Raw genomic sequence first — 13386 nt, 5'->3', positions numbered from 1 at the left:
ATTAACCGGCTTGTTTGGGGATATTTATTGAGTGATTGTTTAATTCTGGGGAAATGCCACAACTGAGGAGTTTTGATTTGTGTGAAACTAAGCTCACAAGCTCAGAACAAACCCACACCCATGGGGACCAACATCTAGAAAAGTAATTCAAAAAAAATATCACAAGTGGTCCATGAGGCTTCATTTTCCCGTCATTATTAGTATCCTTTTGAGCAATGAGGCCTTTGTCTGAACACCATCAGTGAAGCAACACATGTCGACAGAAAATATAACATAACTCAAGGCACATATTCCTTATCCTTTGTCGAAAATGACAAATATTTCTATTATTGTAGTTCACTAGACCAGTGGTTCGCAATTTTTTTTCAGTGATGTACTCCCTGTGAAATATCTTTTCAGCCAAGTACCCCTTAACCAGTGCAAATAATTTTGGGGTTTAACTTTTAGGGTAGGCTAGAATCTGGCTTTTAAAAAAATAAAATTGAATAACCTACTGAACATGAACTTTAGTTTATGAAGTTATATTTTCTTGAAACATTGAATTAATTCAAACATTATTTTTAAACAATTTTGAATGTGTGTATATTTAAAATCTCGAGTACCTCCTGAAGTTCCTTCAAGTACCCCCAGGGGTACGAGAGCCACTGTACTAGACCATGTGAAGTTTCAGATTTGCCTCTGATATTGTCTGCATTCAATGACAAAAAAAAACATGAAAGAACACAAGCATTTATGGTATTTTTGTTTTATACCATCAAGACGGTTGATTTGAAAAATGAGTGTTTTGAGTTATGAGCATGCCAACTGAACATTTTAAACCACAAGCCAAGACACCACTGTACTGTCATAAGCTAATGGCCTTTTCCAAGCAATTTCCCTCGCTAATATGCGGGCTAAAAGAAATTCAAATCCAAGCACTTTCAACCAATAAAAGCAAGATGTTTATGTATGATGACCATAAAATAATCATATTGACGCAGATAGTCTATTTTAGTTAGCCTCTTGTTGCATTCTCCTCTCTCGATTGCTTGCCATCTATTATTTCTGAGGCCCAGATTAACGCATGTGACAAAGCAAGCGAGCAGGAAAGGACATTAATAGCAATTCAAAGCCAGGGCGCTGTCACGGGAGGCCTCCCTCTGAGTAAATTACACATCTTCGCGCCTCGCCGGGCGGCATGGTGGGACAACACAACAGTCAGCCAATCGAGCTAGAAATGACTAGTGGCAAAGTGGGAGGGGGCGCTTCTTGAGGGGAACTATTGTTGATTGTGCCGTATAACAACTGAGACCAGTAGTCATCCAACCATCAGTCATCATCATTATTCATGACTTTTTTCTTCTTCAGAATGCTTATTTGTAACTGATTTTTTTTCGGTTTTGAATTTAAATGTCATCTCTTCTTCTAGATAACAGGAGCTACATGATTAAATGAGGCATTTGCAAGTTATGCATTTGGAAACAGCCACAACGAAAATAAGGGTAGAAAACTGTGAAGCCACCAGCTGTTACCCTTATTTTGTTTTTTAATTGAAGAAAACACGGTTATCAGGTGTATTTTTGTGCTAGCATCCATGTATAGGCCGATGCAAGGGCAGGGAACTCCGGTTCCGCGAGCGCCATATCTTGTCTACTTTTGATGTGCCTCATACTTAGTTTTCAGTTTTGTCAACTAAAATTCTGTCTTGAAAAATCCACTCGTACTCCAAAAGCATACATGTAGCATACATGATGAATTCAAATATCAAAAATGACGGATACATTAGATAAAGTTTAGTTGCATTTTTTTTTTTTTTTTGTATTTGCACTGACATGAGTCAGGATGTCGTAATTCCCCAAATATAAGACGCACCTTTAATTTTGTGGTCAAATTCCGGAATGTTCTATATTACTGTGTAAGATGCACCAACACTTTGGCGACAATGTCAAAACTATAACAAAATAGAATAAATCTAATTTTCCTAAACTCTTTAAACATTTTGAGCAGTCGGTGAGCACCCCACTAGTGTAACGTTGAATACGTATAATATCGAAGCAGTTGTTTTTCATTTTCTTCGCGATGCATCTCGACTTCATTTTACTATAACTACACGAAGTTGCGCAGCATCTTTGTTTTACCAGGTTTATGATTGTGTGTAAATCGCAAAAGACCACAATTAATAAATGAGTCAAATAGAATACTTTTCCATGTTGTCTAACCAGAGCACTCGGCTGCATGCCTTGCCACTCTTAATTCAATCGGCTGGAGACGTCATAACTTTTACACGATCCTCTCGGTTTTTGTAATATTCCCGTATGTGAACAAGGATGGACTCGGACGTTGCTTCAGTTTGCTTGCTTCTTTTATTGAAAATAGTGCCATAACAAGCTCAGCTAACATGAGGTGCTGTTAGCTGTATTTGCTGATGTCCGACCTCTAGCTTGAACCATTAAGATAATTATAAGTAAGAATACGGGCAATATAAAAATGCATAGTTGTGCCTCAAAACTTATGCGACTGACAAACCAATCTTCCTCAGGCAGAATAAGCCTACGAGGATGGCCATTTTGGTACGTAATGCCCCCTTTTCATTCAAAAATTGTTCCGTCTTTTCCCCCAGACTACTGCAGCCACTGATTACACACAAAGAAGGCACGACAAACTTCCTTCTGCTTCACCGATCAATAAATAATAAGTGACATTTTGGTAGCAGAGTTATCCTTCCAGTATGGGCCCGAGCAGCGAATTCTGGGTAATCCAAAAAGCTGGAAGATTTACTGTGCCGTTTTCTCACTGAAAGCATGCGAATTGCACATAACATAAGCATCTACCACCAGTGAGATTCCACTTATATACGTATGCTCATTATAGAATTTCTCAAACTAGTGATCTGATGTCAGACGTTTTGTGTATTTATGAGTCCAAATAGAAACTCCACTCTCCTGTGGTTAATTTGCATCCAAACCCTCGAGTGTTTTTGCCCTTTGATGCTATTCTCCTTAATTGCTTTTGATAAGTGGCCACAAAAGTGCCACAGTGTTGACTGGTTTCTAAAAAACACATTTCTTGTCTGGTTGACAACGTTACGACCTTCAGCGCCGTGTCTTGTGGTCTTTTCTGCGACGGCGCTGACGTCCAAAGACTTTTGACGTTGAAAAGAGCGCGCGTTTAGTTCCGAGCCTTTGAACAGAAATAATGACCAAAATGATAAAATATTTTCCCGACGCAGTCGAGGGAGCGGGGCTGATACATTTAGCTAATTAGCTTTCAAAATAGCAAAACAAAAAAAACTCTCGGCGGTGCTGGCGGCCTTCCTGAAAACACGTCAAAGTTCCAAGGGGCTTTGTTAGCTTTTCACTTGAAACGCTGAGCGTTGGCGCTTGATTAAGAAGCGGCCTTTCTCCTGATAGGTCGCTCCCTTGTTAAATCATGTAAAGGCTTTTGCAGGTTCAGCCAGCTTGGCTTCGCGTTTAAGCATCACATCCTCATTTATTTATTTGCCAAAGTGTTCATGGATGCTGTTGTTCCATTAGTGATTGCTAAGGGAAATTACTAAGATGATGATGTCATATGGGAGGACTTACAAAAGCACTTATTTGTGATTATTAAATAAAAGGTCCTTTAAAACATCTCAAATGGTGGTACAACTAGCACAAGGTGAGATATGAACAGGATTTCTCCAGCAAATCTAATTTAAGTATCTGTACAGTTGTCTTTTCAAATTAAGAGCAAATTAATTTGAACATGGGTCTTTTTTTCTGGTGAATTGATTTATAGGGACTTTTGCAACATGTTGTATGCTTTTATTGCTTTAAGTTTTATTCAAATGTGCATTGTGATGAATGACAATGTTGATGAGTTCAAAATGAATAATGATAAGCGGTAAAGCTTGTGTGATATTAATTATGATTATCTAAATATTAAGAATACTCATTGCATATTATGTAATATTAGTTGACAATGAAATTATTTCCTTTTTGGTCTTTGTTGTCACTAAATAACATACAAAAAAACAACAATAATTGGAAAAGCAGGAAATAGGGAAAGATTTATTTATGATAAACTTTCAGGCAAATTAAGAAAATAATCCAGTTCTTCAATTCATGGAATACTTGACAGAATAAATTACTCAAACGATATTACATGTCAAATATGTAATGATTATAATTCAGACACAACTTCCTCTCTTCAAAAGATTCTCTCCTTGATCATGGACTGTGTTTGTAATTTGTAGTTTTCTTTTCAAATTAAGAGCAACTGATTTGGAGGTTCAAGCAACATATTGAACAATCAAGTGACGCGTTTACAAAACGTTGCAGGCCTTTACTATCTAAAGTTTTTTTTTTTTTTATGGATGCACATTATCGTTACTCTCTCAATTTTCCAGCAGATGAGCCAGAAATAAAACAGATGATGTTTCACGATCCATCTTCTGGAGTTTCTGAATAAAACACGCCTAGAAATATCACTATAAATGGATTTACAACGTTAAATAAATCAGACCTTTTTTTTTTTCTAGGGTAAACTGAGATGCTTGTTTGAAAAGGTGAACCCTAAAATGTTCTTCGACTGGTTCATCTCTGCAGCGGCGCTGGGCATCAGAAAACTCCAAAGGTGAATGCACACGACAGCGTGTACACACTTCGAATCAACATCCCAAGAGTAATCTGACAGGTGAGAAAAGCTTACGGCGAGGTTAAAGGGCAGGGCAGTACATCACATTAGCGGGTCACCTCGCCAGGGACGCGGCCATATTTCATTGTTACACTACAAACGGGGGATTGCACAACATAAAGCCATATTTCTAAAGATGACAGTCTTTCAGTTTTTTTTTTTTTTTCAATGCAGGCATAGCTACACTGAATTGAAAAAAAGCTTGACATAGCTTTATTTGTTGCTATGCCTGTAGCTTTTTGGTACTCTTGTAGTTTGCGCTGTTGTGGGCATGAACACAGCTAACTAATTCGAGTTCTCGGCCAATCGAATTCACTTCTCTAATTCAGTGCGAATTCAATGCAAGAGAGGTTCGCCGTGGACGTGGCCAAAACATAAAAAAATAGATAAGAATGGAATACCTTCATTGCGATTGTATAGCAGATTCTGTATGTATTTGAACTAAGCTTCACAGCACAGTGATGCATTGTTTATGCTTTTGTTGTTGGTGCATGCCATCATTTCAATGTTCAATATTCAAATTCAAGTTCAATCGGCTAGGTTAGGGACAGACGTTTCAAAAATAGATGTTTTCAGTGGGGCGAGCGTTAGCAGCTAGCCTACATTGTTATTGTGTTTAACGTACCTTTGAAATCAGTCAAATTGTTATTTAACAAAACTTTCCCAACATATGACCCTAGTATGGCTAGTGGAAAACATATAGAATATGTAAAAAAAAAATAAGCAAATGCAATCTTTCCCTGTCCATTTGAAAAGCTGAAAATAAAATCATCGTTCTTGATTTCCGGTCACTTGATTGGGATCTCGTACTTAAAACTAAGATATGTTATTCGTAGTTAATAATCATTTCCAGGTGACGTTGAAGAATTTCTCGCAGTACACTTAATGGTCTCGCACAGTAAGTGGGAATCATTGCTTAAAATATACTCTACAATGTGAGCATCCAATCTTGATGCCGTTTCTCATAATTCATTGTTTTTATTTGGAGTTTTGTTTTTGGTTGTATTATTGTGAGAGATCTACAACAACAAAAAAGTGGCTTTGGGTCTTTTATTTTCTTTAATCGGCTTTGAAAGATAGTTATAACCTTTTACCTTGCGCTGGGTTTGTGACTAGTCCCAGGTCGTGACTACAACCCTGGGAAGAACGGTGCTGTTTTCTTTTGACAATCACCGAATAATTAGAAAATACAATTAAAATGTTGGGTGTTCTTGAGTTTAGCAAAGAGCTTTGCTATGACTCGCTACGTTAGCGTCTTTGCTGCTATTCTTAGCTGTGCCTGCAGTCGTGCCTCGCTGCTTTGCATTGATGAGGTAGGCTAAACTTGAAATGCTTCTATGCTAAGCAAACTCCTTACAAAGAATCACTCTACTTTTATCAAAGGTGCCAACTCTCAGATGCTCTTTCACTTTCGCATCTTCCATCTGCCTCTCAACAAGAGCCAATCAGGTTTATACCAAATACAATGACCGCCAATTATTGTCCGCTTAAGGGTGTAATTGACCTTTGTTTTTCAACCAATAAGAGCTGAAGCACAAAACGCAGAAAGACAAAGATTAAAAATAAGATTAGATTAAAAATGTGATTAACACAATTAAAAAAAAAATAGGACAAGCTGTAGTTTTGACACCCAGACATAACCACGATTGACAATTTTCAAACAGTCATTTTCGAGGCTGCCGTGTCCATTGTTAGTATTTAGTGGTAGCATTTAGATATTACGGGCAAGACAAATGAGAACAAAGTGCACCAAACTAAATTAAGAGCTTTTACTCAAATTTGAAATTGCATTTTTGTCATCTGCGCATGCGACAGCGAGCACGGCCACTTCTTTTTTCTTTTTTTTGTGCTTGCTCAACAATGACTTCATTTGGACAGTTGCTTATCAAAGGCTTTCAGAGCATTTATTTAACCTTCCGGTAGAAGAAAAGTAAAAAGACCCACAAGTCTCCTTTTATCACAATGATAAAAAAAATATTTTTTGACTTGAATTCGACTGGTTCGCGTCAATTGTGAGTGGAGCTGGAAGTCTTCTCGTGAGTCAGACTTGTTCCCAGCGTGAAGTTCTTTCTATTCCTCGATTCTTCACCGGCGTGCTGTTCATGCCAACGTATGGAGGCAATCTGCGACACTTTGGGGAATGCATTTTGAGTTTCAAATCAGGATTCCACGCAGGAATCCTTGTCGAAACTTGGAAGCAAATTGCAACACGTCGGAAATGACTTAAGTGCAAAAGATTTTTTTTAATTTTTTTTTTTTTATGCCAGTTACTGCATTTTTAGAACGAGGAATAACGCAAGTCCCAAATGACAAAAGTTCTCGTGAGATGGAGTCCACAAGAACAAAATGAGATTTTCCAACATTTTTAACAGAAAAATATTGCCTAATATAAATTTTCCAGTTTGGAAATTGTTTTGTGTTCATTTAAAAGACTACAAGAACATTAATGATCTACCACTATAGTGGAAAAGTAAACAATGTAAATAGGAGTCATTTTTCAAATCCTGCTGCAATAACAACCGCAGCTCTGTTTTCTTACTGAATAGTGTTAGCTGCGGTGTATGCAACAGTTTTCCTAGCAATTTTTTTGCAGTAGAATGAAATTATCAACACATTTCGACGTATGATTTAACACTTGCGTGGCATTTTGTCTATGCCTTTGATCTTTACATTAAAAGGAAAGCATTGAAAGATGACACTAGGGAACTGAAATTCCACCCAGATAGTGACAACATGTCCAAGTTCAACATGGCACGATCACTTAGTTATCACACTAGAAGGAATGCGCCATTGCTTGACTGAAACTTTTCGAGAATGATGTGGAATAAAACGCCCCAAAATGGTCAAAATAACGCAAACGGGGTGAAGATACGTTTTGGTATGGATTTATGTGTAGTGAATAATGATGCCAGTGTTACTTGTATGTAACCGCTGTAAATGGTTAGAGTACATACAGGAAAAGAGTTAAAAATCATCAGAAAATATTGGCCATTTGGTCGAGTACTTTTGGCCAATTTTTTGACGGGCCATAATGATATGATTTAATCCATCAGCCGATTTAATTGGCCCAATCAATTGTGGAAAATCATTAATTTCATTTCTGACTTGTCCTCCAGAAAAAAATGCGATGCTAATGCAGGTTTTCTTCACATTTAAATTGTAAAAATTTCATAATTTTCCATACCCTGATTTTTTAAAATATTTTAATTATCAGACCCCATTGTCATTATTTGGCACAGTGAGAAAAGCAAACAAATAAACACACAAAAAAAACCTAAATATCACAGCAAAATATTAAAACCTATATGCTCAAATGTTGGCATCGTTTTAGGATATGTTTACTTTCCCCAAATAAAGAGAAAAACTAAGAAGTCGGATGTTTTGTGGCGTTTGTTCAATTGACAAAGTGCCACAATTTGGCAGTGTCATTAAAATGCGTCTTGTATTTCTTTTCCAATTACTTCGTAAAATATATTTGTTTGCAGTCCGTCCCGGGTCATAAACTAATCTCGTTAAAGCGCTTGTAAAGCAAGATATTTTCCTCGCTCTGTCAAAGCAAATAGTTGCTTGTTCCAATTATAAGCCATCAACAAACATTGTAGCATTTTTTTATTTCTTTTTTTTAATATTATTTGGCCATTCTCGCCTGGCCGGTGCTCACGCAACACTTGGACGCCTTTTTGAAAAGTCTGTCCTTGCCGCACCATCTGCAAGGCCTCCCAACTCATGTCGAAAGGAGCGCGACACTGTTTTGCTGAAAATTCTCTTTCAGGGAAAAAAAAAAAAAAAAAAAAAGAAGGAGCCGGCGGCTGCCAACTCTTCTGCATTTTGGGACCCAAACGGTGTGTTGACGCAGCTGCTGTTTTGATGCGCTGCCAGTTGCCATCATGCCAATAATCAAGTCGTTTGCGCCCAATGTTCGCCTACAGACGCGAGAGACCTTGACAGCAGAACAACACCTTTTTGTGCTTGTTCTTAAGGTGTGTTACTCGCTCCATTGCCACATAATTACAGCATCCCATTGTGCTGGATTTTCTTTTTTTTTTACCTCATAGAAGACATGTTATGGCACACTTATCGCCCTTTCTAAACAGCACCGTTTACCTTGGGCAATGTTGGCGCCGCGGTGCTACCGTCTCTCATGTGCTCTATGCTTGGAAACGAATGGTTTACAAATTTGAAAAAGTTAGAATAGGCAAATACTAAGTTTTTATCGTCTTTAAAAGTTGTATCAGTATACTTAAAACTGAATACTTTTTAACATTGACAAAAGAAAAGAAAATCTGGATTAATTACCTATCGATAACCGTGAACTACTTTTCCGCAATGTTTGTACAGGTTACAGGTTAGTCTTAAACTAAAAAATATTACCAAGTGCATCAAGGTTCCTCAAAAAAAAAGTCAAAATACAGTTCCTTTTCACATGATAAAAACAAAGTAGAAATAGACGAATACCAACACGAAGTTTTAGTATCAGGCCCGATCCAACCATATTTTAAGGCAATGCTTATTACTTGTATTTTGCACAGCTCCTCTTACGAATGAGAAAGTCTTTCGCGTCCCCAACACTCGCCGCACAAACAATGAATAAGATTGTCATCTATAAAAAACGTACAAGTATGCTTAAAACTGAATACTTTTTAACATTAACAAAAGAAAAAAAAACTGTACAAATGACCTATCAATAACTGTCAAATACTTTCATAAAGTGTTTATACAGGTTAGTCTAAAACTGAAAGAAAGTGCGTCAAGGTGCCTGAAAAAAAGTAAAAGATGCCAATTCTTAATTTGTTGCAATTATATTTCATTTTATTTCATTATATTTCATATTTCATTGGTGAAAACAAAATAGAACTAGGCGAATACCAATACGAAGTATTAAACACTTTTTTTGATTACAAGTCAAATCAAGCACTTAGTTATGCTACCAGCATAGGGCAATGTGTCCCACATTTTTGCAAGCTTTTCTCACCCTAATATGTTATTTATACAAGTGTGAAATGGCCTTTTTTCACATGATTCCTAATATATAGGAAATATATATTAGTTGAATTTGTTTGAATGATTTTTTATTTATTTTAATTTATTATTTTTATTAGTAAGTATTAGGTTTGATGCCTTGTTTATATACTGCTTGTGTAAAAAAAGGACACTAAATAGACATGTTTGACCAAACATGATAAATAATCATGATTAATAATCATGATTTCAATACTGACCCAAATAATCATGATTAAGATTTTGGACATAATCGTGCAGTCCTAGTTTATAGGGAGTATTTTGAGAATGTAGTTGAATTCTCAGAATCGACTCTCGGAGTTAATTATACTCAGAGTTCTGAGTATTCTGCGAATAAATAGGATTTGGACTTTTTAGTGAGTAGACTTAAATCGGGATTCTGAGAATGAAGTAAAAATTCTGAGATAAATCCTATCAACCTATTTTGTTTTCACTGGCCCAAAAACTCCTCTGTCACATGGCAAAGGATTGCACTTTTGATGCTGCAATTTTAGCCATTTTCTGTTTCATGTATTTGAATGCTGCGAGACGTGCTGCCCCTGTAACTATTCAAACGGACGCTTCCGACCATCGCCGAGGTGGCGCTCCTGCCGCTCGGAGGCCCGCTGGCAGAATGGGAAATCAATTTGGTCGATAGGAAGAGCATTAGGATGGCCAAGTGGTTGTAGGCGCTCCCGTACTTTTTCCCGCCCATTGTCACTCCCACGTTTTCACAAAGCAGTTGGCGCCTGCTGTCAATTTTCGCCTGGAAGATGGACAGTTGGAGACCATCAAAGATTAAGCCTTTTTCATACGTGGCTCTTGTGGTTTTTTGACCCTGACGCTTTCATGGGGAAGGCTTTTTCCTTTTTTATCGGCCTTTTTGGTGTCCTCGAGCAACATTTTGCTCTTCAAGAGTGACACCTCGTCACGCTTTTAATTGTATTTTTAATCCAAACAAATTTATCTTGGTTATTTTTTATTTTTTTTCCCCAGTAATTCACACAGTTCCTAGGGTTTTTCTTTTTTTATGGAAATGTTTCACCTTCTTTTAACCGGGCATATTTAGATTAGATAAGTTGTGAATATTGTCCTACTTGAACCCCAATAACTATGACGTATTGACCTTTTGATTTTATTTATTTTGATTAAATTAGAATTTTTACGTTTAATCAATCACTCAAATCAATATTAAACAAATGTGCTCATCTTTTTTCCAATTTTAAAACAGATTTTTTCAACCAAGCACTCCAGAATAAGAATAAGTATTTTTGCTTGGTTGAGTGCATCAGATAAATGAACCAGCGCAAATATTGTTTGGGAAATTTTGACCCAACTCTATCGGCCGTTTATGCAAGACAACCACAACCTTTTTTCACTCATATTATTTTTCCCCCCCAAAATCTATTCATGATATAATTTTACATCTAATTAATGGAAATGTAGCTAATATAAATAACTTGTAGCCCGTATGTAGGGGTGTAATACTGCATGAATGCATACTATTTATGTTGCTTCTTGTTCCAATTAATTTGCATTTAATGTGAAATAAAAGCTGGACTGTTGCAGTCATTGTATTCAAAAGCTTTAACATTTGATATGCTGATACCTGCGGGAGCCCTGTTAAAATTTCCCATAAACCTTTAATGCAGTCTCAGAGGTACACGTGCCCCCCCCATTTGAGAACCAATGATCTGAACCCAAATGCAAACGTCATCTGTTTGTCTGGACTCCAGCATTTATTGACAACGGACAGAAATTTCAGAGTGTCTCACTAGGAAAAGCGTGAATTATTATAAGTGAAAGCAACAATTGCCATAGCAAATTATTTCTGCTTCCTCTAATTAATTTCTGTCTGTAAACGCTAGTTGCTTAATTAAAAGGCCGTTTTAGTGCCAACGGCTCGATACGTCTATTCCTCGCCTTTCAAGTGTATTACATTCCTCGAATGTAGGACATTGGGGGTATAAAGAGGGGGCGCCGATACGCTTAATGAACTATTCATATTCGGGAGTTAACGCGAGACGGCAAAAGATGCGTGAGAAGGCAAACGATCAAGACTTTTTTTTTCATTCTTCTTTCTGAACTTCCACTCACATTACCTTAAGACACAATTTGAAAAGAATAATAAAGGAAAGGGCTGTGTTTCTTTTATAAAGTTTTTTTTTCCATTTACAAAGTAAAACTGGTGGACATTAATGGAAAAAAACAACCAAGTAAGGTTGTACTCCACCGAAGTTTCTGTATAGGGGTATCACTTATTCTCAGCAGTAAAGGTAACAATTTCCTCTAAGCCGACTAGTAATCATAAGCTTAATTAAAGCACCTGTCGTTCTTTTTGATTAAAAATTGAAAAAAAACAAAAAACAAAAAAAAGACAAAAACTGCCAAGTGTTACGCCTGCCATAGAATTGCTCAGCACTTAGAGAAATATTTACATATTGTTTGACTCAAATGGGAATGCCGACTGTGACAATTAGTATGAATGTGGACAAAAAGCAAAGGCGCTGGTGAGATGAATAGGAACTCTGATTGAGGCGTACAATGTTGCCATTCAAGCTGCAGTCAAACCATGACACCTTTTCGAATAAGACGGCATGAAAAATCTAAATTTGTGACACAAATTCATACATTGAACAATTGTCAACTTCTAATTGCATTTGAATCATTCCGCACCGTCTTGTGCAAAACTTTTTCCATAAACACTTTAAGATATTGAACCAAAGTTGTAGTTTGATGCTCGTAATTTTGTTTTTCTTTTGACTGAAACTGACTCCTAATATCCTTTATCAACCTCCTTGTCCACCAATAATCAGTATTTAACTGGGGGACATTTGCAAGCAAACATCTGGGTGAAATTTCAGCTCCCTAGTGCAGTGGTTCTCAAATGGAGGTATATGTACCCCTAGCGGTAATTGAAGGGACCCCAGGGGCAGTCGAGGTTTTAAATACAACAACTGAATGTGCAAAAATCCCTGAAAAATAATTATTTAGTGAAATGTTTTAGGAAAATAATTGATCTCATTAAAAAATGTTCTGAAGGTTATTCAGTTTCATTATTTAGAAAAAAAATATTCTCCTACATACCAGAATGGTTCGACCCAGCTTGTCACGTGCAACCTCTCGTTACTTGTCAAGTTAATGATTTATTTTTGTGAACACATCCCTACTGTTCCAGATGGTGACAACATGTGAACGTTCAACATGGTGAGAACATTTAGTTACCACATTACCAGGAGTGTACAAATACTTGACTCAAATACTGTGAGGATTAAGAAGATGACCCAAAAATGGTCAAAATACTGCACAAGAAGAAAAAATACCTTATCACATCTTATACCTGTTCTTTACCGATTATAATTGTCAAGTCTCTTGGATCTGTGCCCGTGCCACACCATTGCCCGAAGTATCTTTCAGGCGCATTCTCTCGCTTCCAGCTCACAGTCCTTGTTTCATCTATCTGCTTTTTTTGACGCCGCCCTCTGTACCGTCACACTTTGCCATTCGTTTTCTATGAATTCAATAATGCTTTTTCATTGCGTGGATTTTGGAGCTCAGAGAGAATTTGATGAAAAGCACTTGTTTTGAAGCTGAAGCGTTTCAAACTTAAATCTCGGGGTTTCATCGTCGCCCATGTCTGCATTCTGTTTGATGGCGCTGCGAGTACTGTACACACGGTCTTTCTTTTTTCCTTGGAATGAATTTCATCAAATGTGTCGGTAGGGAGTGAAGGAG

At 37.1% G+C, this 13386-nt stretch overlaps 1 protein-coding gene across 1 annotated transcript in view; it reads left to right on the top strand.

Annotated features, from left to right (window-relative positions):
• The window catches only part of cdh22 (cadherin 22), a 152265-nt gene that overhangs the window by 20978 nt on the left and 117901 nt on the right, over positions 1-13386 (top strand). The window contains exon 2 of the mRNA XM_088423649.1: positions 4499-4653. The gene's annotated coding sequence lies outside the window, so the exon portion shown is untranslated. The remainder of the gene's footprint in view (positions 1-4498; positions 4654-13386) is intronic.

The sequence above is a fragment of the Hippichthys cyanospilos genome, chromosome 9, assembly GCF_059441005.1.
Source record: "Hippichthys cyanospilos isolate Australia breed blue-spotted pipefish chromosome 9, RoL_Hcya_1.0, whole genome shotgun sequence".
NCBI lineage: Eukaryota > Metazoa > Chordata > Actinopteri > Syngnathiformes > Syngnathidae > Hippichthys > Hippichthys cyanospilos.
The sequence above is the reverse complement of the archived record's forward strand: the minus strand, read 5'-3'. Positions and strand labels throughout refer to the sequence as shown.